The sequence below is a fragment of the Apteryx mantelli genome, chromosome 3 (genome assembly GCF_036417845.1).
Source record: "Apteryx mantelli isolate bAptMan1 chromosome 3, bAptMan1.hap1, whole genome shotgun sequence".
NCBI classification, from domain to species: Eukaryota; Metazoa; Chordata; class Aves; order Apterygiformes; family Apterygidae; genus Apteryx; species Apteryx mantelli.
Genome location: NC_089980.1, coordinates 5,401,126 through 5,428,198, shown reverse-complemented (window position 1 = coordinate 5,428,198; position 27,073 = coordinate 5,401,126).

Here is a 27,073-nt window from a genome sequence, read left to right as displayed (position 1 = left end):
CTGGAGATACTCAAAACCCGCCTGGACGCGATCCTGTGCAATGTGCTCTAGGTGACCCTGCCTGAGCAGGGGTGTTGAACTAGATGGTCTTCTCCTGAGGTCCCTTCCAACCTCAACCATTCTGTGATTCTGCGATTCTGTGATATGTGAGAGCGTCGGGACCTCCTCCTTGCTGGGAGAGAGCACCAAAGCCACCAGGAGCACTAAGGGAAATGTACAGCACCAGGAGAGCTCTGATTGCTTCAGGCGGCGCACAAGGCTCAGCGAGGCTAGAAATGTTCGTGCTAAGGCCAAACGTACAGAGGGAGTGGTGCCAGCAAGAAAGCAGGAGAACGGAACGCAGCTTGACGGGTGATGGGAGCTGGGGCACAGGCTTGGCGCCGGAGCCCCCACGCCTCTCCACAGCTGCCCCCGGGCCAGCTGCCGAAGCGCAGAGCTGGGGCTGGAGCAAAGCGGCTGCAGGGGGGGCGGGCAGGAGAGCAGGGAGCGAGGCTGCAGCAGGCGCTGGCGGCCCCGCGCCAGGGCCGGCAGCGCTGGCGCGGAGCTGCAGAGCAGCGAGGCGAGCGCAGGGGCCCGAGCGTGCGGGCAAAGAGCCGGGCTGCCGCCGAGGGGCTCCTCGAGGGCGGCAGCAGCAGCAGCAGCAGCAGCAACCGCGGCCGCCAGCAGGCCCGGGCTGCCCGCACAGGGCGGCGCCGGCGCGCGGAGGGAGCGCGGGCCGCGGCGGGGGTGCGCGGCCCCTGGCGCCCCCGCGGAGGCGCGCGGAGGGCGCCCGTGAGCTCACAGAGGGGCCCCGCGTTGCGCTGCGCTGCGCTGCGCTGTGTTGCGCTGCGTTGCGTTGCGCTGCGGCGTGTTGCGGCGTGTTGTTGCGCTGCGCCCGGCAGACGCCGCTCCGCGCGCGCGTTGCTCGAGGGCGCCGGCGGGGGGCGGCTGCTGGCGACGGGCAGCATGGTGCGAGCGCGGGGGGCGTCCGCCCCCGGCCGCCGCCTGCTGCTGCTGCTCGGCCTCCTGGCGGCCCTGCGTGCCCGGGACAGCCGGGCTGCTCCGCGGGCAGCGCCGGGCCCAGGTAGGGCGGGCGGCGACGGAGGCACCGCCGCCCCCGCACGGCGCGGCGCGGCAGCCTGGGGGCCGCGGGGCCGGCTGGCGAGCGGCCGGGGCGGCTGCGGCCGGGGCGGCGGGAGGCGGCTGCCGGGCTGCGGGGCCGCGGCGGCGGCGGCGGCGTCGGGGGCCGGGAGCGGCTCCGCGAGGCTCGTGGGGCCGCGGGGAGGCTGGGGGCGCTGGGGGCGCTGCGCGGGGCAGCGCCGGCGCCGGGAGCTGTCCGTGGAGCAGCGCCTGGCGCTGTGTGGCGGCAGCTGCTGTCCCCGCGCGTGGCTTCAGCGGTGCCTGGGGGCGAGGGCGATGGCGGCGCTTGGCCGGGTGCCAGCGGTGAGCCTCACGGACGGGCTGGAGGCGAGTCGTCAGGGCATCTTCCCTGGAAGGGCTGGAAGCACGGATGTCCTCGCGCCGCTTTGGCCTTCAGCGGGCCGGCGGGCTCTTGTGCCCACGCGGTGTAAATGAGCCTTCCTGCGCTGCGGTGCTGAGGCTTCCCCGTTTGTAGAGTCCTGGCTTCCTTGGTGGGCGTTTGAGAGCTCCCCGGAAGAAGGCACCGAGGGGCCCCGTGTGTTTGTGCCGGGGGCGCTTGGGGGCTGTCGTATAGCGCCTGGACAGAGGGTTTGGAGAGCTGCCAGGTCGCAGCCAACAGGTGCCCCCGGCCCCTCTGCGGTTGTGAGGCTCTCGACCTGCCTGTGTGACCTAGGGAAGGCTTCCGAGATCTGTGCTGGCCGCTTTGGCTCGCAAAGCGCTGTTGGCAAGTGCCCCCGAGCCAGTGGCTGCTGCAAAGCCCGGGGGCATGATGGGGTTGAGTTTACAGCTTGTGTGAACTCCAGGGCGTCCCTTCCCCCAGCAGCTCTGTGCCTGCTGACATTTATGCCCATACGGTGCCAGTGCAGACACCCGCTAGGTGTCTGCAAGGTGCACGGGAGCAGAAGTATGGTGTAATTATATGTTCCCCGTCATTCACCGCCCTTCAAATCAGCAGTCGTCTATGGAAATACTTAATGAGAACTGTTCCCGTCTCGGCTTGGTTACAGATGCGGCTGTAGTGGGCGTTTATCCAGCTTCTCAGCTGCATCCTGTTGCTGAGCCTCGGGGTCTTCCCAGGGGTACGTAGTCCATTTTTACTTCCCTGAAAGAAGAAGAACTTACTTTGTACTATTCTGTTGACATGAAATTGTACTTCATACTTGTTCTTCAGGTCGTCCAAGGGCTTTAGAGCCGCGGGGGCGCCCCAGGGGTAAGTTGTGAGCATTTCTTTACTTTGAGAGCTGCCAGGTGCCAGGCCAAAGGTCGTCTCTGCCCCTCCACAGCTTTGAGACTCTCGACCTGCATATATGTCCCATGTCATGACGTGACCCCCCCCTTCCATTCATTACACCTGCTTTGTGAAGAAGCTGGTAGCAGCTTGTAAGGAAAACTGGCCACCTATGTGTTGGCTTTCTGCTCTGCCTGTAGGTAATGGTTATCCAGATTTTCAGCTGTACCCTCTTCCCGAGCCTCGGGAGGATCCGCGGGGTAGGTAGTCAAGATGCATTCACTTCACAGAAGAAGCTTTTCCGTTTCCAACTTTTCTTGGTGTGGAGTGTAACTGAATAAGTGCTTGGCTGCTGCTCGCACAGACGGAAGAGCAGAGTGGGACTCGGGAGGCCTTCAGAGATGTGCCTCGGGGTGCTTTGCCTTGCAGAGCCTTTGTGCTGCTTCCAAAGCCTGCTGCAAAGCCAGCGGGCTTGTTGGGGTTGAGTTTACAGCTTGTGTGAACTGCAGGGTGTGCTTTCCCGCGGCAGCTCTGTGCCTGCTTAGATTGGTACCCATACGGTGCCTGGGCACGCACGTGGTGAGCGTCTGCAAGATGCTCGTGAGTGGAAGGGCAAGACAAGTGCCTAGCTGTGATTCTGTGTTCCCCGCCGTCATTCACTACCATTCAAATCTGAAGAAGCATATGGAAATCTGTGTAATGGGAGTTGTTCCTATGTGTGTTTGGTTACAGATGTGGGCATAGGCGATGGACCTTTGTCTTCTCCTCTGGACCCTGGATTGGAACCTGGAGGTGAGTAGTCAGCAGACAGTCAGTTGAACAAATAGGCCTTTCTTTTCTCACTCTGTAGCGCCCTCCTGAGGAAGCCAAAGTCTGCAGCACACATCCCCTGACCAAAGGGCAGCAGAACAACTAGGGGTAACGCTGGTTCGGTCTTCCACCGGCCCGCGGGCTGCTGTGCGTGAGCAATGTAAATGATCCTTGTTGTCCTCCGGTTCTACAGCTTGCCTGCTGGTAAAGTTCTGGTTTCCCTGGTGTGTGTTAGAGACCTCCGCAGAAGGAAGCACCGAGGGGCCGGGTGTTTGTCCTGGGGGTGCTTGGGGGCTGTCGGGTAGCGCCTTGAAGGAGGATTTGGAGAGGTGCCAGGTCCCAGCCAACAAGTCCCCCTGGCCCTCCTGCAGCTGGGAGACTCTCGACCTACATGTGTGTCCCCCATTCCCCTTCCGGAAGTTCACGGCAAGTCACTTCTGCGGAAGTATGTGGCACCACGTGATGAAAACTTGTCTTGTCTGTGTTTGCTTACAGGCGTTCCTGCAGGCAGTGGCCTTCCAGCTGCTCAGCTGGATCCCATCTCTGAGCCTGAGGGGCATGCGAGGAGTAAGCGGTGGAGATTTATTCACTTCCTGGAATGAGCATTTTGTTTGAGAGTTTTATTCATGGGCCGTGTAGCTTAATTCTTTGGCCGAGGCTCATGCCTGCAGAGGAGCAGAGTGGGCTTTGGGAGGGCTTCAGGGATGTACGGTGGGTGTTCTGCCTGGCTCCTCCAGCCTTGTGCTTCTTGCAGCGCCTACAGCAAAGGCAGCAGGTTTTGGGGGTTGAGGTTACAGCTTGTGTGAACTGCAGGGCATCCTTTCCCCACATGCTCAGATTTGTAGCCACATGGTGCCTTTGCAGGTACCCGATAAGTGTTTGCAGAAGACTCAGGAGTGGAAGGGCGGGACAAGTGCCTTGGTCTAATGATACATTCCATGCTCATTGACTCCCATTCAAATCTGAAGCAGCCTACGGAAAGAGCTCTGCTCGTCTCTTTGGTTACAGATGTGGCCGTAGAGGATGTCTCTGCAGCTTCTCAGCTGGATGCAGGTTTAGAGACTCTGGGGAATCGTGCAGGTGGGTCGTGACTATTCTCCTACTGTTTTGGTTTACTTGAAAGAAGCAGCATTTCTTTGTGCATGTCTCGTCCATGTGAAATTCAGCTTAATCCTTTCTGTTTAGGTCCTCGGCGAAAGGAAAAGTCTTCTCAGAAATCTTCTGAAGTCCTCCAGGAAATCTTGAAGGACTTGGAGAGAGCAGCTGGTGGGTAGATTTCACTGTGTGTTAAGCGCAATCATTGTAAACCCGAGGTTTTAGAAACAGGAATGGATAAGCTGTAGCTTACGCAGGAGAAAGGGATTGCCCAGAGCCTTGCCGCAGTGACGCACCATTTCACACCTTGCAGGCGCTGGCAAGCTGCAGAGCTTGTTCGGGGTCTCTTCTACGAGCGTGTTCTTCACCATGTTTGTGAAAGCGCCCTGGATATAGAGCGGCAAGAGCTTGGGGCTCAGTGCACTCTATGTGACTGCTGCGCGTACTGTGTGGTGGATTTGGCGTGATGAGCCTTATTGAATGCTTTCCTTCGAAGAGAGCAGGAAAAAGCTGTAGCCGGTTCAGCTGGGAAAAGGCCTTCTGAGAAACAAGGCTCATCATGCCAAATCTCTCTTGCCAAGTCTCAAAAAGGCACCAAGTGGAATGGGAACGAGAGGATCACATGCAATTGTCTCGTCTCCCCACCCAAACAGCCGGTGTTGCTGCCCGTATTGGTTATCTGGAAGATTTTGTGCGCTTTGATTTTTCTCTACAAAGGACACATTGTTTGGGCTAGTGACTGGGTGCCCGCCCTGAAACGCCAGGTTTTGTTTCTGAGGTTTTTCCTGAAGCCTTTTGAAAAGTATTGCCTCCTGAAGATACCGTGAGGAAGTGGATGAGGAACAGTTCCTTCTAATCAAGCTGTCTTGCTTTCTTTCCAAAGAGAATCATCAGGAGACCCTGGAGAAGAAGACCTTTCCGGCAGTCCCTGATGAAGAAGGAGAGGCAATTCAAGCAGCGGGCATGCCAGGTACTTGCTGTCCATTGTCATCTGGTGTAGGAACTCCAAATCCCTGTGTGTCTGCAGGCTCTTCCCTGGGGGCCCACTACTGCACAGCATGTCAGCAACCAAATGTTCAAGTACGAGGGCGCCGGAAGTGTTCTGAAACAAGCCAGGAGCGGCTTTCTGAAGATGACTTTTGTCTCTGGCATGTGGAGATGATTGCAATTAGTGTGCCCGAGATGTGCATAGCAACCTTTGTGGGTCCTGTTAGACAGCCTCACTTCCCCCCCCCCAAGCAGCTCCCAGGGATTTCGGGGCTTTGCCATTTGGGGAACGAGGCAGTTTTAACCACGTTGAGTGCAGGTTCCACAGGCTCCACAACTCTTAATCGACTCGACCTCCTGCCGTGTCTGCATCTCAGAACTTGCAGGGAGTCCCCAGAGGCCCTAGGCACAGAAGGAGCACAGAGTGGGATGCCTGCTGTGAAAGGAGGTCCCGAGCGATGCCCTGATTCAGCGGTCGGGCAGGGGTTTGGAGGGAAGCTCGTCCGTCCTTCTGCATGCTGTGTGCCTGAGCAGTGCTGAGGCTTTACCTCTCTCTGATTCTTGACAGGGCTTCCAAGAGTGTCACGGCCCGGGGAAGGCCTCCACGACAGGAAATACTCCTTTTTTCCAAAGCACCGAGGTACTGAGCAGTCTTGCAGGGATGCCTAAGTGAGAGAGTTGTTCTGAAGATGTGGAGCACACAAGTGGTGTTTGGAAGAGCGGAGGGCGGAGGAAGGGGAGGTGGTGCCTGTGTTGGAGAAAAGGCAAAGGGAGAGAGCCAGCTTCAGGTGTCTCCTTTGCTGCCGGCCGCCCCAGAGGAGCCGGCCCTGGCTGCTGGGCTGGGGAGCGCAGCCAGCACCATTTCAGCTGGAGCCGGCCCACGGTGTAGCCAGGAATACCGGTGTCACGGGCTATGGAAGCCAGAGCCCAAGAGAGCCTGACTCTTTCCCCTTGGGGCAAGTGTGCCGACCGGGGAGGGAAGAGTCGGAGTGGCACTCCCTGGACCCGGGATGGCTTTTGTCCACGTCACTCAAAGGAGTTATTGGTAAAGCAGATGAGCACCGCCGAGTGCTCTCCGCCTGGCCTAATGAGTCTTGTTCAGTGGGACGACTTGTCCCAAAGGGTCAGAGCATGCCTCCGTGCAGCAGCACTTTTGAGCCTCAGAAAGGCGAGAGAGCACCAAAGGAATTGTGGGATGTAAAGGATCGCCAGAAAGGGGGAGCAAACCCATCCAATTGGGAGAACTGGATTATGGCCATCGCAGAACGTAAACAAGGCTGAGAGGCTAAAGAGAGACTCCAAAGCGTGCTCATTTGCAGTGACTTGGGCACTTTTTGCTGCTACTGAAACCAAGGAAGCGTTGCAGTCCCCGAGATTTCACTCCTTCAGAGATGCTAAGAAAGGGGAAAAAGGAAATTTCCTGGGAATGTCAAACACATTGTGAGATTATCAGCAGTTCAGAACACAGTAACATATGGCCTTATGTAATTTCCTCCAGGTTTGGCGAGTGAGAGAAGCGCAGCTGCTGCAGAGCCAAAAGACGTGTGGAAGCATCGCGCGATAGGCACTGCAGCAGCCTTGGGGATCCTTGTGGCTGGAGCAGTGTTGTGCTGCCTAGTTATTTTGCTGCGGAGGAAGAGGAAACGGTGCGTGTGCTTTTTTCCCCTAAAATTCTGTATTAGATGGCTGCTATTAGTACGGAAGAGTTTACAGATGTAGTCTTCAGGAGGGCAAAGTTAGCTGTTGACGGCGCTCTCCTGAGATTTCTGGTGTAAGATTTTCTATTTGGCCCCTTAGTTCGTAGCAATGAGTATTCTTTGCTGAAAGCCATTCCTGCTGTTGCCAGTATTACCTAATACTGACGCTGTTGCTAAAAGAGAAGACGCAGGCACAGACGAAGGCAAAGCCAGGTCAGGAAGAGAAACAAAGAAGGGCGAGATTGCCATAGAAAGTAAGAACTGCAATAGCTACAGTCCACTATGAGGGAATTTGGCGACAGAAATCACCTTGTTATCTAATGCCATTAATTCCAAATGTGCTGCTCAGCCTAGCTGTCATTGCAGCAGAAGTTGTGATCTGGTTTCCTTGGGGATGCCCTGGGTAGTCGCTGTCAGTCAAATATTACAAGTTGAGTATTGGTCTTTGTCAGGCGCGCTGAGAAGTAAGACTAGGCAGTTCTCCCAGATTCTGGCATACTGTGCAGTACTTCAGTCCCCGCTGTTTCTCAGAGTTCGATCCCCCTCCCAGTGTGTGCAGAGAAGGCAGGTCAATGTGGTACGGGCCAAGAAGAACTTGAGAGGCCGCTAGGCTTGGGTGGCCGGTGCAGGGGAGCAAAACCAACGCTGTGTGGGTGCAAGTGTGCCCTGTTTTCTACGTGTAGCTTTCGGTACCCCACAGCTCCTACTCGGAGGCAGGGTGCCAGGCACCACGGGGGCTGCACGCCGCTCCGCCGGCACCCTCGCATCAGCTGTGGCCTGGCCCAGCCAGGCGGCCGATGAGGCCCGGAGCAGCAGCCCTCGGAGCCCGTCCACACCGCGGGGCTGCTGCGCCCCGGCAGCTCCAGGCTCTCCGGCGCCCTGGGACCCACAGCCTGCGTGTCCTGAACAGCCACCTCTCCCCGCAGGAACCTCCGCGCAGCCCAGAGATCCGGCGCAGACGCCAGCGGCCGCCTCTCACGCCGGGACAACTGGTCCCCCACCCCGGCGCCCGGGAGACCTGGACCCAACGCCAGCGGCCGCCCCTCGCCCCCGGAAAACCGCCCCGGCCGCCCCAGAGAAGGGGACCCGCCACGCGCGGGCAGCCGCCCACCCCGGCCGCCCCGGCCGCCCCCGCCGCGGCCCTCGCGGCCCCCCAGCACTGCGCCGGCACCTGGGCACCAGCAGCCAACGGCCGCGGCCCAGATGCAGCCGTGGGCGAAGCAGCAGCTGCCACCCGCTGTGCCCGGTGCCGTCCAGCCCCCTGCAAAACCGCCTCCCCGGCCCCCCGGCCCCCCGCCTGTGCTTCCCTGCTGCTGCCGCACTGGAACCAGCTGGAGCCGGTCGAAACCTGGGGGGATTTAGGTCCGGTCGTGGAGGCAGCCAACGATTATATCATAATATCTATAAACTGCCCAGCCGGCGGCAGTCAGGACCGAGGAGGCACAGGCCTGCAGCCCCTCTTGCCCTTCAGCTGCAGCCAAGGGGCTGCGGGAGCTCTCCCCAGGATGGAGCGCAGCTCAGGAGGTAGGGAGCGTGGGAAGACTCACTTCAAGAGCTCGCTCCTGATCTCCGCTGAAATGCTAGTGTGGACGTATGCGTAGGGAGAGCACCCAGTGACCTTCAGACATGACGGAGGCTGGCCAGGGAGGTCCTGCCTGGGAAATTCATGGTGGGGCTGAGCCAGAATATAGTCCAGGCAGACAGAAGCTAAATCGCCAACCTCTAGCAGTTCTTCTGAACGTGCAAATGACAATTTATTCTGGGCTCTCAATTCTTAAAGAATTGAGCACAATTTTTCACAGGCAGGAAAAATGCCATATTTGGAGCCAGAGGGCAAACTGCTCCCAAACTTGAAGTCCTTGCATCAATAGCTTGGGATCAGTACAGCCTCCAGCAACAGCCACCAGCATCTTCTGACCTTAGCACTTCTGACCTGTTTTCCCTCAAACTTGCATGTGAACTGAACTCTTTTGGCAATGCAGCACTTCATCCAGGGTAGCTATATCCTGGCAAAGCTGTAGGCACTAGAGAAATGGATCTTATGGTGGAAACTGCTGGAGAGAAGCGCTGGGAAATGCTGTGCACGTGCTGAAAAGGTACAGAGTCGCCATTATAGCTGCTGTAAATAACCTGTACCTACTGTACTGTTACAAGCTGAAAGGAAAATATGGGTGAGTTATCGCAGCAAAAAAACACCATTCGGGGGCTTTTGTTTGAATTCACTACCTGCTACGGATGACTTTTACACTTGTCCCAGCTTCTTTTTTAAGCAACCAATGGGTGGATAAAGTGTACCTCAAATGTAATGTAATACTGCATTTGAGGAATGAAATGGACCATTTCTGATGCCCGAACGTGACACTGATGCAGCACCCCAGAAAGCTCTGTAAAAAATTCAAAGAGATGGTATGTTAAAGACCAAAAGGACAGTGATAGCCATCAAACCAGCTTGGCAATGGCTTTTTTTTTTTTTTTTTGCCAAACGGAGTACCCCACAAAACAGCCACTAAACTTGGATGGTAACTGCAATACTGGCTGGTAACGCAAGACCAAAGAACTTTGCGCAATGAACTTCTTGAAAACAGAGCCAAAGACGATGCTGGCTGTGTGATCAGACAGCGCTGAAAACCTGCGGAGCATCACAAGAGAAGAAGACCCTTGCAGTCCCCCAAGAGACCCAAATACAGTGAATGCTGCATGCACTCTTTGGTAGAAAGTCTAAGACTACAGATCCGCAGTTGCTTCTTCTTTCGCTCTCCTCAGACCTCTTGCAATGAGCCTTCAAAGACAGAGGTAGCATAATCTGCATTACTTAATTACACTGAGACCAAAATGGAGGATGGCTGTGACGGGACTGGGCAGTTCACGACTCGGGTGTTCCAGGCTCCGTTCCTCATGCCACCACAGAGACACAGGGGCAAGTCATCCTGACAGCCTCAGCTGCTCACCTGTAGAAGAGGGTATCTCTGTTGCAGAAGGGTAGGCTCAAGAAAACCAGCAATGGCATAATTCTCCAGTATGTGCATATTCAACGTTCTGGAACTAGGCGGTTGTCTGGGGAGAGGAAGACCTCTCTCTCGGCAGCTGCCAAACTGATCGTGCTGCTGTAGACGAGCACACGAGACTGCTACAGAAGGAATGCTGCCTTTTCATATGCTGCGATGTTACAGAACCATACGCTGCGCTGAATGATAGACCAACAAGCTCCTCTGTTCTTCATTCCTCACACCTTTGCAGGAAGACTGCCTCCAACATCTTGTGTTGCATCAACTTGAAACAGGGTCAATGAAAATAACTTCCCGGGTTGGCCAAAGAGCAGAAATTCCTTAACATTGGTGATGAGAGTGTATTTGTATTCCTTCTTCAGACTACTGACACGAAAAGAGCAAGCTTGACCTTACTGCCTGTAATTCCTCCTTTAAAGGATTAAAATCCCGGGTGTTCATATGGTTCGGGAACGGGGAATAAAGCTATCCTAGAAAGAGAAGGCGACCTCTAGGGAGTGGGCAAAGTCCCTCCAGCTGCTCCTTCCATCCATCCCTCCAGCCAGAAGCCAGACCATGTCTTTGTCAACACACTGCCCTTTCTCGGGGGTACACACCCAGAGAAGCCCACGCTGGCCTCCTTCCGACAGCAACAGCTATAAGGGCCTGGCCAGCATGCTAAACAACGGTGGTGTTTAACGTGCAGCCGAAATGGAAGGTGGTGAGCAATGGAGCTTTTATCTGCAAACAACAGCTCCACGGCAAAGCACAAGAAATGCCTCCCGGCAGGGGGAAATAGGAACAAAGACCCAACTTGCTTCTGAGAAAAAACAAAGCCCTCACAATGGGAGATGCTTGCAGTCTGAAAACTGCGGGCTGAGGAAAATGAGATTGGTTACCTGCCCCCTCGTCTCAAAGGAGTCCAAAAGGGAGAACACCGAAACACACTGGCTTGGAGTCAGAGAAGCGCTCACTGGGCACAGAGAAATGACAGTAAAGTAAATGCCACTTCCCAGGAACAGGAGGGAAACGGAGTCATGCCAAAAAGTCCCACAGACCAGCTCTGTGAATCGGAGCAGACTCAACAAGAGCCTCTTTCCCAGCCGCCTCCAGAGGCAGAGGCGTTCTTTGCCTCCTCACATCTAACTAAACCCGCAGCAAAGTGCCTCAGAGCTGAAGAGCAGCCTTGGACTCTGCAAATAAGGAGGCAACAAGCTCTGAGAAGAAACAAATACTGTGCCAGCGCCTGCATGTCCACGCTTTGCTCCAAAGCCACCTACTTGCCATTGGAAACTTGGGTCCTGCAGGAAGAGAAGTATTTGCACCTCGGGCATCTTAAACTCATGTCCAGGCGGACGATTCACGTCCACGCCTGGGAAGGGACGGAACCCACCTGCATGCTAGTTATGGCCGGTCTTGCAGAAGAGAGCCCTTCACGCTCCTGTGGCGTCATTGTAGAAGTCGGGGGACGCGCAAGCCGAACCATGAGTAAAGACAGAAATGCCTCCCTGCCTGTGCACATTCTTCTGGGCCACTGATTCTTTCCTCTGAGACCTTTCCTGCCTCCCCTGCCCCCAAGCTTTTGTGACTCAGAAGTCACTCAACATCACCTTGAATGGACAAGAGGAAATGTAATCAATGCCCTTTGCCTGGAAGAGCTTGTGCTTAAGACACAGGGTCCGTGCTTCTGCTAGGAAAGCCAGGGGCAGGTGGCTGGGCAGGCTCAGCTCTGCTGCTCCACCGCAGCCCACGAATGCCAGCCCTACCAGAAGGTGTGAAAAATGCAGGAAGCTCCCTGCCCTTCCGTTCTCTTTCGTGCCCTTCCCAAAGGTGCTGTTCCCCTGATCACCAGGGCCACAAACAGTCACTCGTGCCTTAGAGAGGGACCCCTACAGGCCAATACCTTATTGCCAAGACTGCAAGCCATCAGTTGACTACACCACGAGTGTCCCAGCTCTTCAAAGGACACAGCACAAAGGTGAGGGTTTTACCTGCACCAGTGTTGGGCACCCCCATGCTCGTAGCCAAAAGAGCTAAGGAAGAAGTAGACGATTTGCTTACACTACTCGAGGGAAAGGCAAGCAAAGAGCTTGCGTATTCGCCACTCCCATCAGGAACAGAGCAGCAATGGCCGGAGACAGGAAGCTCTCCAGCCAGTCAAGGAGTTCCTGCTTGGGGATTTCTCTTAAGAGGCACGTGGCTGAAAACACCCGGGATGCGGGCCTCTAGTAGCTGTGGTACTGTAACACCAAAGCTGTGCAAAACTCATACAAGCAACACTAAACATGGACACTGACGTTTCCGCTTTACCCCTCTACTCCCACCAGCCAAAAAGGTCCCAATTCTAAACACCTAGACCCATCTTGGTAAACGTTACCATGCCACAAAGAAGTGTATCCCTCCGGAGCTAGAGTTACTGAGAGACGTGCAGCTAGGTCCGAAAAGGCAAGCCTGAGTCAGCACCCGTGCTCAGAGATTCTACGATCTTCTCGGCTCAGAAGCGCCACCTGAAGGTCCCAAGCCCTTCTGAGCACACCAGAGCTGCTACACTGCACACCTTGCACGTCCTTCTCCAACAGCTGCTCCTCCTAGCTGAGCCTCTTCTGCTCTGCTCGGAACTAAGCCAGAGCACCGGCGATGCGGGAGGGGAAAACACCCAACTTGGGAAGGCTTGTTACTTGCAGCACAGGAGAAAGGGAAACACAGGGGACAGTGGGAAGGCCTCAAGGAAGCTGAACAAAAGGGAATGGAGAAGGACCAGGCAGTAGGAGGCAGCTTGCCTCTCTCTCCTGCTCCCTCTGCTATTCAGCTTCAGAAAGGTCTCTTTTGAAAGCTGCTCTCCCTGCCTCAGAGCCAGCCTGAGTCGAGGCTACAGTTTTTCCTCAAGTCACACTGCATCTGTGAGCTCCTGAAGTCCACAGGTGGCCTGGTAAACAGGTCTGAGGGACTCCGTAATTGAAACAGGCAGACACACAGTTTGGGGTCTCTCAAGGGGGAGGGCAATGGCAGTATTCTCCAGTTGCCTGCTTTTTCCTTCTCAGCATGAGGAGCGCAGAGTGGGAAGACACGCAAGCCATCCTCACAAAGTCCAGCTTCCAGTGCCAGGATATGGGAGCGCGTCAGGAACTCCTTCTTGCCGAGAGCAGCAAAAGCCACCAGGAGCACAAAGGGACACGAGACCCTGTTTGGTTCCGGTTGTGCACAAGGCTCAGTGAGGCTAGAAATTTTTCTCTTAAGCTAAACCTAAACATTCAGTGACACCAGTAAGAGACAAGGAGTCAAAATCATATCTTTCTGGTCATTGTGCAGCTCCTCAAACACCTTCATCAAAAAGAAAAAAGAACCAAATAACACCCCCCCTAGGCCAGTAGCTGACATGCTAAGCAGGGCCAGAACATGTTTGCTAGATACATGCTAGAGCAACGATCGAAAGAGGCAATGTTTTCTGGATTTCCGGGTAAAATCTGTGCAAGAAGTCCCCCGCCAGGAGTGCATCTTTCAGGCCGTAGCATGAAGTTAGACATAGAAGAGCTAGCGTGTGCTACCTGGTGTAGTCTTAAGACAGGGTTGTTGAGAAAAGTAATGGTAAGCACAAGGAGGGAACGCTGGTGGAGGGAAGGTGAAATGCGTACAAGGAAAATAGACCTGAGCACTTCTTTTATGCCGTGCCGAACCTTAATGCTCTATACCAAAAGGAATGTATATTCAAAGTGCTCAGGTTTCACAGAGTTGCCACTGTGTGGATTATTTGTTTCTATCTTAAACATACAGAAAACAATCTCTATCCAACTCTTCTACCTGCTCCATTCTGAACTTGCAGTTAGGAAACTCGACGTTTTCTCTGACGTCAAAACTAGAACCCTGCGATGCAACAAAGCTAGGCATAAAAGAGATTGTGTTACAGAAAAGTAAAGGCTACAAAGGCAACTAAAATGTTATATTGCCTCAGTTTCCCTTCTTCATTTATCTTCTGTCTTCAAATCAAGAAGGATACTGAAGCTTAATTTATTAAGCATCCATAAAGCAGTATGTTTTAGATGAAAACCCATTTGATGAAGAATACGTAATGTGTATAAGCAGCAGCTGGAAAGCCAGCGAAGTCACAGAGCTTCGCATGGGCTGAGCCATGTACCCAGAAGATCTCCATCATATGATTGGGATCTGTCAACAATAAAAGGACAAAACATCTGCAGACTTGGCTGGCACCTTCTTCTGTTACACTCCATGACTGAACTTTACTAATCCTTAAAACACACTCTGCTAATTTGTTAGATGTAAATTAGAAAGTGCAGTCTACAAAAGTAAAATGACTTTAGCTGTATTATGACAGTGTTCCTACTGCTTGGCTCTTCCACAAAAACACCTGCCTTGAAAACAGTCACTTCACTGCTTGCTTTCTTCTTTCCAGAGAAGAACTCCACAAGTGACCTGGGGAGCTCGACATGAGGAGGGGAGGGTGGGAAGGCACACAAGCCAGCCTCACAAAGTCCAGCCTCCGGTGCCAGGAGGCACCTCTGGTGCTGATGATAGCAAACTGGGAGGAGTGGCTGATACCCCAGAGGGCTGTGCTGCCATTCAGAGAGACCTGGACAGGCTGGAGAGCTGGGCAGAGAGGAACCTCCTGAAGTTCAGCAAAGGCAGGTGCAGGGTCCTGCACCTACGGAGGAATAACCCCCTGCACCAGTCCAGGTTGGGGGTTGACCTGCTGGAAAGCAGCTCTGCGGAGAAGGACCTGGGAGTGCTGGTGGACACCAAGTTGACCATGAGGCAGCAATGTGCCCTTGTGGCCAAGAAGGCCAATGGGATCCTGGGGTGCATCAGGAAGAGTGTTGCCAGCAGGCTGAGGGAGGTGATCCTGCCCCTCTCCTCAGCCCTGGTGAGGCCACATCTGGAGTCCTGCGTCCAGTTCTGGGCTCCCCAGTACAAGAGGGATGTGGCACTACTGGAGCGAGTCCAGCGAAGGGCTACAAAGGTGATTAGGGGATTGGAGCATCTCTCTTATGAGGAAAGGCTGCGAGAGCTGGGCCTGTTCAGCCTGGAGAAGAGAAGGCTGAGAGGAGATCTTATCAACGTGTACAAGTATCTGAAGGGAGGGTGTCAAGGGGATGGGACCAGACTCTTTTCAGTGGTGCCCAGCGACAGGACACGAGGCAACGGGCACAAACGGAAACACAGGCAGGTCCGTCTGAACATGAGGAAAAACTTCTTCACTGTGAGGGTGACCGAACACTGGAACAGGTTGCCCAGAGAGGTTGTGGAGTCTCCTTCTCTGGAGATATTCAAAACCCTCCTGGATGCAATCCTGTGCAACGTGCTCTAGGTGCCGCTGCTTGAGCAGGGGGGTTGGACTAGATGATCTCCAGAGGTCCCTTCCAACTTCAACCATTCTGTGATTCTGTGAATTTGCAGAGCACGTGGACATCTAACCTTGTCCCTACCAGGCCTAAGAACAAGGCTGAGAACCACCTACCCAGGGCTCCCTCCTGCCCCCGGGAGCAAAGGAGCCTCCAGCTTGTCCAGGAGCAGACTGCATGAACCTTGCAAGAGGAGCATGCCACAGGTAGCAATCAGGAAAAGCAGGAGAGGACAAGGCAGTAAATCGGGGGCAGAGGCTAAACCCGCAAAGGAGCAGGCAGATGACACCACTGCCAATAATCACACACCCTCTGAGCAGGCTAAATACCATAACCCACGGTCACCTCGCACCCTCCTTAAACTGCCCCTCAGGTGGGTGAAGAATTCAGACCTTTGGTGGCACCTGCACAAAGGCAACATATCCTCCCCCTCCACTGCCACAAAGGCCGCCTGGGGACAGGATGCAAGTTCTCCCCAGACACATTAACAAGGCAGCTCACAACTGAATTTCACCTTGACTCACAGGCTGAGCTCCCTCCAAAGGAAACAGAAACCTCAGCTGCTCAAGGACAAAATATGACCTTGAAGAAGGCAAGGTCACAGAGCAGTTCAGTTGCCTGCTGGAGAGCAGGCTCTTCTCTGTGCTCCTGAAAATCCTTCTCCCATTAACAGGAGAAACACCAAGAAGCACTTGAAAAATACAGTCACTGTGAGAAGAGCTGCCGTGAATGCCTGCTCCAGAAATCACTCCAGGTGCAGCAGGTCACATTTCACCCACTGATGGGGTCACAGGACTGCCCCCCATCTCGCATCCTAGTCCTAACCATTGACCTTGTCAGCTGAGGGAAAGGTTCTCCAAGCACATACATACACACTTGCTATACCTTACTTCCATAAATCAAACAGAGGGTGCAAAATAAAACAGCAATTACGCTGAATGGCAGTGCTCGGACTGATTGGCTGGGAGGCAATTTCTTCAAAATACTGTGCAGTTCTTCTGATAGAAAAGGGTACAAAACATTAAATTAGAAGTAACCCACAAAAGTCAAAGAGGAATAACAGAAGAGAGTATGCGAGAAAAGCTGTCTCAAGGGACTGACTACCCATCCTCTCCTCTCCTATCACCGCCCCCCTCCTCCCTCCGAGAGGAAAGAAACTTTTCTTGGACTGTAGTTTCCCATAAAAAGCACATGACAAAAAAAATAGTACGGAAAAACTCAAGGCCACCTTGCTTCGAACGAAGAGCATCTCCTTTGAGCTGCTCCCCAGCTCAGCTACAAAAGGCTGCTGAGGCACCATCAGCAATTCCTCTCCCTTGCTGAGATGATGGTCCCCAAAAGCCCAGCTGAGTTGCCTTCCGACTCAGCAGGTACCTTTCCACTCCCCTCGATGGTTAAACTAGTCAAGCCCTACCCATCAGCTGTCCAGCCTGAGCCCAGGGGAGGAAGAAACCCCACAACACTGGGGCTTAGTCTCACTTCCGCACAGTCCCCTTCAAACCACCTCTGAGGGGTCAGAAGCTTGGCAAGGGAGCATCATGTCTGCACAGTGGGGCAAAGGGAGCTGAATGCAACTGAGACTCGGACTCCGAGCAGTTGCCTCGTCATTTGCTTATGTGGCTTTCTTGGTCCTTTGTGTCCAGAAGGAGGAAGATCATTTGCTGGGCTGCTTTCTTATTTCAAGTATTTTCAAGGGGCTCCATTGCTTATCATCAAATGCCGCTTCGCCTGCCGCCCCTCCACACACCATCCTTCTCTTGGGGAGATAAGGAATGGTAGCTTCAAGGGCCACGAGGCAGTTGCACCTCAACAGTCAGTGCCAAACACCACAAGGTCACGTACTGATGGGAGTGAGGCACCTCAGAGAAGAGCCCTTAACACCAGCTGCCCAGAAAGGACAAACAGCCAAAATGTTTTCCTCCCCAAAAGGGCTCGCTGCCCTGGCTTTTCCTCTCCCTTTAAAACCTATTGCTTTTTCAAAGCCCCCGAATGGTGAGCTGACAGCCTGGGAGGTGAATTGCTGTGTCTAAAAGCCCTCACTGAGGATGTGAAGACTTTAAAAAGCCTGGGGAGAGGAAAAAAAAGGACACACTAACATTTCCTCCCTTTGCTCGAGGAGGCTGTAGTTAAATCCAGGGTCCCTTTGTGCCGGGCGCTGTGACACCTCGCGAGAGAGAAGGCCTGTGCCAGAGAGCTCCTCACCTCCATGGCCACGGCGCAGAGCAAGGACGAGGGCAGCCGGGTGAGAGCAGCCGCCACGGACGGCCCAGGCAGCAGCAGGGATGGGACAGGCCTCCGAATCTCTTCTGCAGCTCCACAGCCTCCTCTCACTGCTACACTCTGGGCTCACTCTGGGCAGGGGCTGCAGCAGGCAGTAGTGGAGGAGTGAGGCTGTGCGGAGGGAAAGGGGTGCTGGGGTGGAAGAGGGGAGAAAGAAGGCAGCATTTCAACGCAGACATCTCAGCCCGTGGGCCAGCACGTTCCTGAAGCCGGATCTCCTGGCAACCTGAGCCCTGGCAAGCCTGGCCTGGGCTTCAAGCAGGCGTGGGGGCTGGCGCAAGGTCTTCTGCGGGTCAGAGGCTTTGGCGCGATCCTGTTTCCCTTGTGGTGCTGCGGTTGTGGAGCAGTGGTGCAGAGGGAGAACCACGTACTTCCGCGAATGGGAGCAATGTGCCTTCCCTCGCCTGGAGGCAGCCCAGCTCTGTGCTCCCACTTACCTCCTCTTCTGCCGCGTGCGCAGGAACTGGCGGGGCTGTGAGGAGGAAGAGGTGAGCGTTGCTGCTTCTGCAGCCGTGGGCAGCGGTGGGGACATCCGCGGGGGCCGGTCGGGCTGTGCGTGGCGCTGTGCGAGGAGCCCAAGGGAGCAGGCTGGCCGTGCAAGTGCCCCAAGCCGGGAGCCTGCAGGCCGCGTGCCGCAGCGAGCGGTGCTGGCTGGCGGCAGGACAGCAGCTCCCCGTAGCGGCTCTGAGCCGGGAGCCGCGAACATGCCGGGAAGCATGCGAATCCTGGGGCCTTTCGGCAGGGTGGGCTCCGGGGCGCGGGGAGGAAACGCTCTCCGTGCTGGCGAGCGAGCCCTTCTGGCCAGGGATGAAGGGGAAGGGAAAGCCCCCTGTGCGGGAAGGGCAGGCTGGTGCCTGGGGGAGGTGAGCTCTCCCTCAGCCCTCGACACGGTGTGTCCCTGTCCCGCAGCAGGTCAAGCAGGCTGTCCTCAGGGCGATGGGTGCCATGGTGGGTGTCCTCGTGCACGCGGAGGAGCACCCCAAGCACGCCTGGGAGCAGCTCCTCTGGCTCCTGCAACAACATCGAGAAGTCCAGGAGCCCTTTGGGGTGACCGCGGCGAGGTGTCGTGCAGGGCACGGTGCAGCTGGGCGTTGTGCACGCGCTGCCAGGCGTCGGGGAGGGTGCTGGGAGGAGCCGTGGCCCCTTTGAGCAGGAGCAGGGGGAAGAGGGGCCTGTGGCTTCCTGGGCTCTTGCTGGAAGAAAGCAGCAAGGCAGGAGGGCCAGGAGGGAGCAGCGAGGGACCGGGGCGAGCGGCTTGGGAGGGGAGGCTACGCTGCCTCACGGGTCTTGGGAGCGTGCGAGGAGCCCTGCCCTCGCACCCAGGGGCCATGTCCGGCCCCTGTGAGGGGGGTGATGTGCCGGGAAAGGCTTTCCCGGCGGCGCTGGGCAGAGGAGAGCGACCTCGTGGCGCTGCTCTGCGGAAAGGACAAGCCAGAAGCCCCGTGCGGGGCTTCCCTGGAAGTGGGTTCAGGCCGTGGCGTCTCCCAGCGCTGCTGGTTTCTCGCTTTGCAGGCAGCTTATGGTGACAGCCCCCCCCCCCCCCCCCGCTCTCCCTTGCGGAGTCTCGGCTGCTTCCTAGGGGCTGTGGCAGGGTCGAGACCCTTGTGCTCCGGACCCACCTTGTGCCTTTATCTATACCGCCGGCAGGTATTATGCCGCCTTCCGACATAATGCGCCCCCCCGCCACTTATTACGCTCCCTTCCGCCATATAATGTCCCCCTGCCATTTATCACCCCCCCACCCCTTCTGACATATTAGGCCCCCACCACCACTTATTTGGCCCCTTCAGACATATTGCACCCCTCCTCCATTTCTTACGCCCTCCCCCCCACAACTTATCACCCCCTGCCCTGGGCACTTCTTCTAAGTGAACACTCATGTGAGTGAGCACTCCAGTGATCGAGCACTCCGGCACGCGAGCAGTCCAGTGATTGAGCACACACATGAGTGAGCACTCGGGTGATCAAGCACTCCAGTGAGTGGAAACTCCAGTGAGCGAACACTGTGGTGAGTGAGCACTCACACGAATGAGCACTGCAGTGAGCAAGGACTCTGGTGAGTGAGCACTCCGGTGAATGAATCTTCTGGTGAGCGAGCACTGACACAAGTGAGCACTCTGTGGAGCCAGAGAGCACTGCAGTGAGGGAAGACTCTGGTGAGCGAGCATTCTGGTGAGTGAACACCCTGGTGAGCGAGAATTCACGTGACTGAGCACTCGGGAGAGGGATCACTCACATGAGCGAGCGCTCTGGTGAGTGAGCGATCACATGAGCGAGCGCTTTGGTGTGTGAGCACTGCGGCGAGAGAGCACTCTGTTGAGCGAGCACTCTGGTGAGTGAACACTGAGGTGACAGAGCACTCTGGTGAGTGAGCACCCTGTGGAGCGAGGACTCTGTTCAGCGAGCACTCATGTGAGCGAGCCCTCCTGTAAGTGAGCACAGCTTTGAGTGAACACTCCGGTAAGTAGGCACTCTGGTGAGCAAGCACTCTGGTGAGGAAGGACTCACACGAATGTGCACTCCAGTGAGCCAACACTCCTGTGAACGAGCACTCTGGTACATGAGCGCTCCAGTGAGCAAGCAGTGCAGTGAGTAAGCACTCCGGTGATCGAGTATTCGCATGAGTGACCTCTCAGGCAAATGAGCACTACATAGAGTGAGCACTCTGGTGAGCGAGTGCTCCGGTGAGCGAGCGCTCGCACAATTGAGCGCTCTAGTGAGCGAGCACTCTGGTGAGATGAACTCCAGGGACTGAGCACTACAGAGAGCGTGCACTCCTGTAAGCGAGCGCCCTGGTGAGTGAGTGCTCACATGAGCAAGCACTCTGTTGAGCGAGCACTCTGAGTGAACAGTGAGGTGACAGAGCACTCCGGTGAGTGAGCACCCTGTGGAGCGAGCACTCCGGTGAGTGAGCACTCACATGAGTTAGCACTGCGGTGAGCAAGCACCCTGTGGAGCGAGTGCTCCGGTGAGTGAGCGCTCACAGAAGCAAACACCCTGGTTAGGGAGCACTCATGTGTTTGAGCACTCTGGTGACAGCGCAAACATGAGTGAGCCCTCCGGTGATCAAGCACTCCAGTGAGTGGAAACTCCAGTGAGGGAACACTCTGAGTGAGCACTCACATGAGTGGACACCCAGGTGAGTGAGCACTCACATGTCTGAGCACTCCAGTGATCGATCACTCCGGTGAGCGAGAATTCCGGCGAGTGAGCACTCTGCTGATTGAGCACTCTGGTGCATGAGTACTCCAGTGAGCAAGCAGTACGGTGAGTGAGCACTCACATGAGAGAGCTCTCAGGCAAGTGAGCACGACATAGAGCGAGCGCTCCGGTGAGCTTGAACTCTGGCGAGCGCGCGAACTCTGGTGAGCAAGAACTCGAGCAAGAGGATGAACTCTGGTGAGCGAGAACTCTGGTGAGTGAGAACACTGGGGAGCGAGTGCGGGGACTCTGGGGAGCGCGGGGACTCTGGGGAGTGCGAACTCTGGGGAGTACGATCTCTGGCGAGCGTGAACTCTGGCGAGCGCGAGACCTCTTGGGAGGGGGAGAACTCTGGTGAGCGCGAGAACTCTGGTGAGCACAAACTCTGGGAAGTGCGAACTCTGGGAGCGCAGGAACTCTGGGGAGCGCAATCTCTGGGGAGCGCGCGAACTCTGGCTAATGTGAACTCTGGGGAGCGCGAGAACTCAGGTGAGCAAGAACTCTGGTGAGTGCGAACTCTGGGGAGCACGAGATCTCTCGGGAGAGCGGGAACTCTGGGGAGTGCGAACTCTGGTGAGCGCGAGAACTCTGGTGAGCGCGGGAACTCTGGGGAGCGCGGGAACTGTGGTGAGCGTGGGAACTCTGGTGAGCGCGAACTCTGCGGAGTGGAGGAACTCTGGGGAGTGAGCGCATTCTGGCGAGCGCGGGAACTATGGCGAGCACCAACTCTGGCGAGCGTGAGAACTCTGGTGATCATGGGAAATCTCGGGAGCGCGAGAACTCTGGTGAGTGCGAACTCTGGGGAGCGCAGGAACTCTGGTGAGTGCGTACTATGGTAAGTGTGAGAACTCAGGTGAGCGGAAACTCTGGCGAGTGCGAGAACTCTGGAGAATGCGTACTCGGGGGAGTGCGAGAACTCTGGGGAGTGCGGGAACTGTGGCGAGCATGGAAACTCTGGGGAGCGTGAGATCTCTCGGGAGGACGGGAACTCTGGCGAGCGCGAACTCTGGCGAGCGTGATCTCTGGCGAGCGCGGGAACTCTGGGGAGTGCGAAGCCTGGTGAGCAGGAGAAATCTGGGGAGCGCGGGAACTCTGGCGAGTGCAAACTTTGGGGAGCGCGGGAAATCTGGCAAGCGCGAGAACTCTGGTGAGTGTGAACTCTGGGTAGCGCAAGAACTCTGGGGAGAGAGAACTCTGGTGAACGCGGGAACTCTGGCGAGCGCGAGATCTCTCGGGAGGGCAGGAACTCTGGAGAGCGCGATCTCTGGTGAGCGCGAGAACTTTGGCGAGCGCGGTTAATCTGGGGAGCGTGGGAACTCTGGGGAGCGCGGGAACTCTGGGGAGCGTGGGAACTGTGTCGAGCGCGGGAACTCTGGGGAGCGCAGGAAATCTGGGGAGCGCGAGAACTCTGGCGAACGCAATCTCTGGTGAGTGTGCACTCTGGGGAGTGCGAGAACTCTGGGGAGCATTAGAAATCTGGGGTGCGCGAACTCTGGTGAGCGCGGGTACTGTGTCGAGCGCGGGAAGTCTGGGGAGCATGAGAACTCTTGTGAGCGCAAATTCTGGCGAGCGCGAGAACTCTGGCGAACGCAAACTCTGGTGAGTGCGAACTCTGGAGAGCATGAGAACTCAGGGGAGCGCAAACTCTGGTGAGTCCGAACTCTGGAGAGCATGAGAACTCAGGGGAGCGCAAACTCTGGTGAGTCCAAACTCTGACGAGCGCGAGAACTCTGGCGAACGCAAAATCTGGTGAGTGCATACTCTGGGGAGTGCGAGAACTCTGGGGAGCGTGAGAAATCTGGTGAGCGTGAACTCTGGTGAGCATGGGAACTGTGGTGAGCATGGGAACTCTGGCGAGCGCGCGAACTCTGGCGAGCGCAGGAACTGTGTCGAGCGCGGGAAATCTGGGGAGCGCCCGAAATCTGGGGAGCACAAGAACTCTGGCGAGCGCAACAACTCTGGCGAGCGCGGGAACTCTGCGGAGCGCGGGAACTCTGCGGAGCGCGGGAACTCTGCGGAGCGCGGGAACAGGCCTGCCCTTAGGGGCCCGAAACAGGGGCTTTTAGTTGGCTCTTCTGTGGTTGCAAACAGCAACTAAGGGCTGTGTTTGGGGGGCCTGAAAGGGAGGCTGAGGTGGCTGTTTCTAATCCTCAAAGCGGAGACCAAGTCGTATGTTGTCAGGTCCAGAAACAGAGACTAAGGAGTCGCATGTTTCTGGGACTTGGCGACGGAGGCGAGGTCAGCTGTTTTGGGCACTAAAAACAGAGGCCAGTGCTGTGTTTTGGGGCCACCGAGGGCAGCTTAGTCCCTGTTTTCAAGCACAAGAACAGGTGAATGAGTCCTGCATTTTGGGGGCCCAAAAGAGAGGCTAAGCCCTGTGTTTTGGGGGCCACAAATGGAGGCTCACTTGGCTGTTTCTGTGGCTGAAACCACAGACTAAGTCCTGCGTTTTGGGGACTTGGAAACAGAGGCAAGTTTGGCTGTTTCCAGCCCCAAAGGGGAGGCTGAGGGGGCCCTTTTTGGGGTGGGGGGAGGCGGTGGGATGGGGGGGAGGGAGGGAGGGTGCGTGGACCCTCCCCGAAGGGGGGGTCCATCTGCGATTGCCCTGAGGGCAGGGAGGCTGGCATGCACCAGGCTGAACCTCGCGTCTGAGATAGTTTCTGGCGCGAAAGTGGTTTTTGGGAGGAGGAAACACCAGGAGACACCATCTTCCAGGGCCAATATTTATTCAACATTCATCCAAGACTTTCACCACTAATTAACCAATGAGCTGGGAAGTATTGAATCAGTCCTGACCAGGGAGTCAATATCGATTCAATATTCACAAGCTAAATGCTCAATTAGTTCAAGGAGTCAACAGGGAGTGGACATATAGAAACCAATTAGTCAACATTCACCCAAGACTTTCAGCACTAAATAAACAATTAGCTTAGAGGTTTTGAAGCACCAGGAACTAACTAGTCACTAGGGATTCCAGATGTGTAAGGTCATTAGTCATCCCTAAGCCAATGTCCCTGAGCTCATTACTCAGCCTTCACTGAATATTCATAAGGGAATTAGTCCACACTGATCCCATATCCATCAGCTAAGGCTTCAACACTGATGCAACCTTCAGTGATGCCACCAAGCTCTGAGCTGTGACAGCAACTGATTTATGGCCCTGTCAGTAATTAAACAGTAATTAACCAGTTGGCTATTGGATCAGTGTGAGCTCATCAGTGCAGGCTGATGCCATGTGCACAAGCTCATCACTCCGCACCAGCTGTTGTGCCCGAGCAGCGGCTCTGTTGGGCCTGCGGCTCCGTCCGGCGCTCGCTCCTGGCAGTGGCTCCGTCCCTCCGTCCCGCTTCCGGCGGCGGCTCCGTCCCTCCGTCCAGTTCCTGCTCCCGGCGGCGGCGGCGGCTCCGTCCGGCTCCCGCTTGGCGCTGTCCATCCGTCCGTCTGTCCGTCCGTGCGTGCGTGGCAGCCCCGCGGCTCGCGGCCCCCGCGGGAGGGCAGAGGCGTCCCGGGAGCGCTCGCGGCCCCACGGGGCTCCGCACCGGGCCCGGCCCGGGGCTCCCCCGAGGGTGCCCGCTGCTGCCCTCCCCTGCCCTCCCCGGCCGGGCCCCGCCGCCGCCCGCCTGCGGCTGTCACGGGGGCCGGGGCCGCCCCCCCCGCGACTCCCCCCGGCCCGGCCCGGCCCGGCGCTCCCGGCGGCCGCGGCTCCCGCCAGCCCCGGCGGCTGCGGGGCCGGGCCGGGCCTCCGCCCCCCGCTGCCCCGCGGACAAGCCCGGGCCGCCCGCTGCCACCCCCCCGGGGGGGCCCCAGGTGCCTCCCGGCAGAGCCGGAGCCCGTCCCGCCTCCCCGCTCCCTGCTGCTGCTCCTTTTTCTGCCCGCTCCGCCCGCTGCTTCTGCCGCCGCCGCCGGTTCCGGTTCCGGTAGCGCCCCGCCCCGCCGGTTCCGGTTCCGGTAGCGCCCGCCCGGCCCGGCGCGGGGCCGCCGCGCACCTGCCGCCCCTCAGCGCCGCTCGCCCGCGCACGGCGGCGCCGCCTGGCGGCCGCGGGGGCGCTGCAGGGCCCGGGCAGCCCCCGCGCGGCGGCGCCCCGGGGTCCCGCGACCGGCGACCGGCGACAGCGGCGGGGCCCGGAGCCGCGGGGAGAAGAGCGAGAGGGAAAAAGGAAGGAAGGAGACAGAAAGAGAGAGGGAGAGAGAGGGGGCAGAAAGGGAGAGGGAGGAGAGAAGGAAAGAAAGAGGGAAACGAGGAGGAAAAAGGAAAGAGAGAGAGAAAGGGAAAGAGGAATAAGGAGGGAGAGAAAGAAAAAGAAAGAGGAAGGGAGAAAAGAGAACGAGAAAGAAAGCAGGAGAAGGAAAGATGGAGAGAGAGCAAGAAAAGACAGGAGAGAAGGAAACGGGGAAGAAAGAGGGAGAAAGGGGGAGAGAAGGAGGAAGAGAGGCAGCGAAAAAGACCAAGACAGAGAGAGATGCAAAGCATGATAAAAAGGAGCGGGAGGGGGGAAGAGAGAGGGGAAGGGAGAGGGAGGGAGAACAAGAGAGAGAGAGGGAAAGAGAGAAAGTGGGAGAGAGAAAGTGGGAGAGAGAAAGTGGGAGAGAGAAAGTGGGAGAGAGAAAGTGGGAGAGAGAAAGTGGGAAAGAAAGGAAAAGACAGGAAGGGAGGGAGGAACGGAAGGAGGCAGGGAGGGAGGAATGGAGGCAGGAAGATGGTGAGAGAGAGCAGGAAAGCAAGAGGGAGAGAGAAAGGGAAAAGAGGAAGAGCAAGGGAAAAAAGAGGAAAGGCAAAAAGGTAAAGAGTGAAAGAGAAAGAAAACAGGGAGGGAGAGAAGGAAAAAGACAGCAAAAGAAAAGAGAAAGTCAAAGAGAAAAAGAGCAAAAGAAAGGAATGGCGAAAGAAGCGAAGGAGAGAGGGAGTAAGAGGGAGATTGATACAGATAAAGATAGAGGGAGAAGACGGGGAGAGAGAGAGAGTGACAGCAGGAGGGAGAAAGGGAGAGAATGAGAGAGTGAAAAAGAAAGAATGAAGGAGAAAGAGAGGGAAAGAAGAAGAAGAGTGGGGAAGGGAGAAAGGGAGAAAGAAAAGACGACAGAGGGAAAGAGAATCAGAGAAAGAGAGAAAGACAGGAAAAGCAGGATAAAGAGGGAGAGACAGACAGAGAGAGAGCAAAGGAAAGAGAGAAGGAAGAGAGAAAGAGAAAAATAAAGAGAAAAACTGAGCGAGAAAGGGGGAGAGAGGGAGGGAAAGAGGGAGAGAAAGAAAGAAGACGACAGAGTAAGAGAGAGGAGAAGAGAGAGGGAGAGAGAACAAGAGAGAAAGAGGCAAAGAGAGAAAGCAGGAAAGAGAAAGAGGGAAGGAAAGGAAAAGAGAGAGGGAAAGAGGGGGGAAGGGAGGAAAAAGGGGGGGAAAGAATAGTAAAGAGAAAGAGGGAGAGAAAGAGGAGGGTGAGAGGAAGAGAGGAGCAGAGAGGGAAAGAGACCAAGCGGGAGAAGGAGAGAAGGAAAGAAGGGCAGAGAAAGAGTCGAGGAGAATGAAAGTGAGAAGGAGAGAAGGAGAGAGAGGCAAAGCGAGGGAAAGACAGGAGGAGGGAGGAGGACGGGCAGATAGGGGAGAAAGAAGAGAAAAAAGCAAAAGAGAGCAAGTGAGGGAGAGAAAGACAGCGGGAGAGAGAGAAAGCAAGAGAAAAAGAGAGAAAGAGTAAGAGTGAAGGAGAGAGAAAAAGGAGAAACAAGGCTAGTGAGAGACGAGAGGGAAGGAGAGAGCGAGGCAAGAAGAGAAATGCAGAGGGACCGAGGAAGAGAGAGCAAGATCTGTGCCTGACTTCATCAAAATATGCCCAATCCATTGTACGCGATGCTGCACTGATCACACCAGTGCCGAGGGCTAAATGATGACCCACAGCACAAGGGACAGAGAACTGCTGTCGTTACTGAATATGTCAGACCTGATCCCAGGCTTCCTTAAGCCACGTGTGCACCCCGACTGCAGCACTGAACCTCACACATCGAAAAAAACCCTAAAAGCAGTTCAAAAATGGGAATGCTGCATATGCTTAGCCCACAGAACAGATGTCTTGAGTCTGAATATTAAATCCCGTTCAGTACACAAACTCATCTTCAAGTGCCCCCGTCCCGTCAAGGAATGGGTGGCAGGAACGTAAGCCGCAGTAGTGGGCAGTAATGTGTCTCCTAACTAGGCTGACAACACTGGCACACGTTTAAGGCAACGTGCAGTGCATCATCCTGCACTTCTCCACAGCAACAACTATTATCAGTTGGCTGTGATGTACGGAGGGAGAGTTAGGACTTATTTTCCTTTGGGAAGGATTT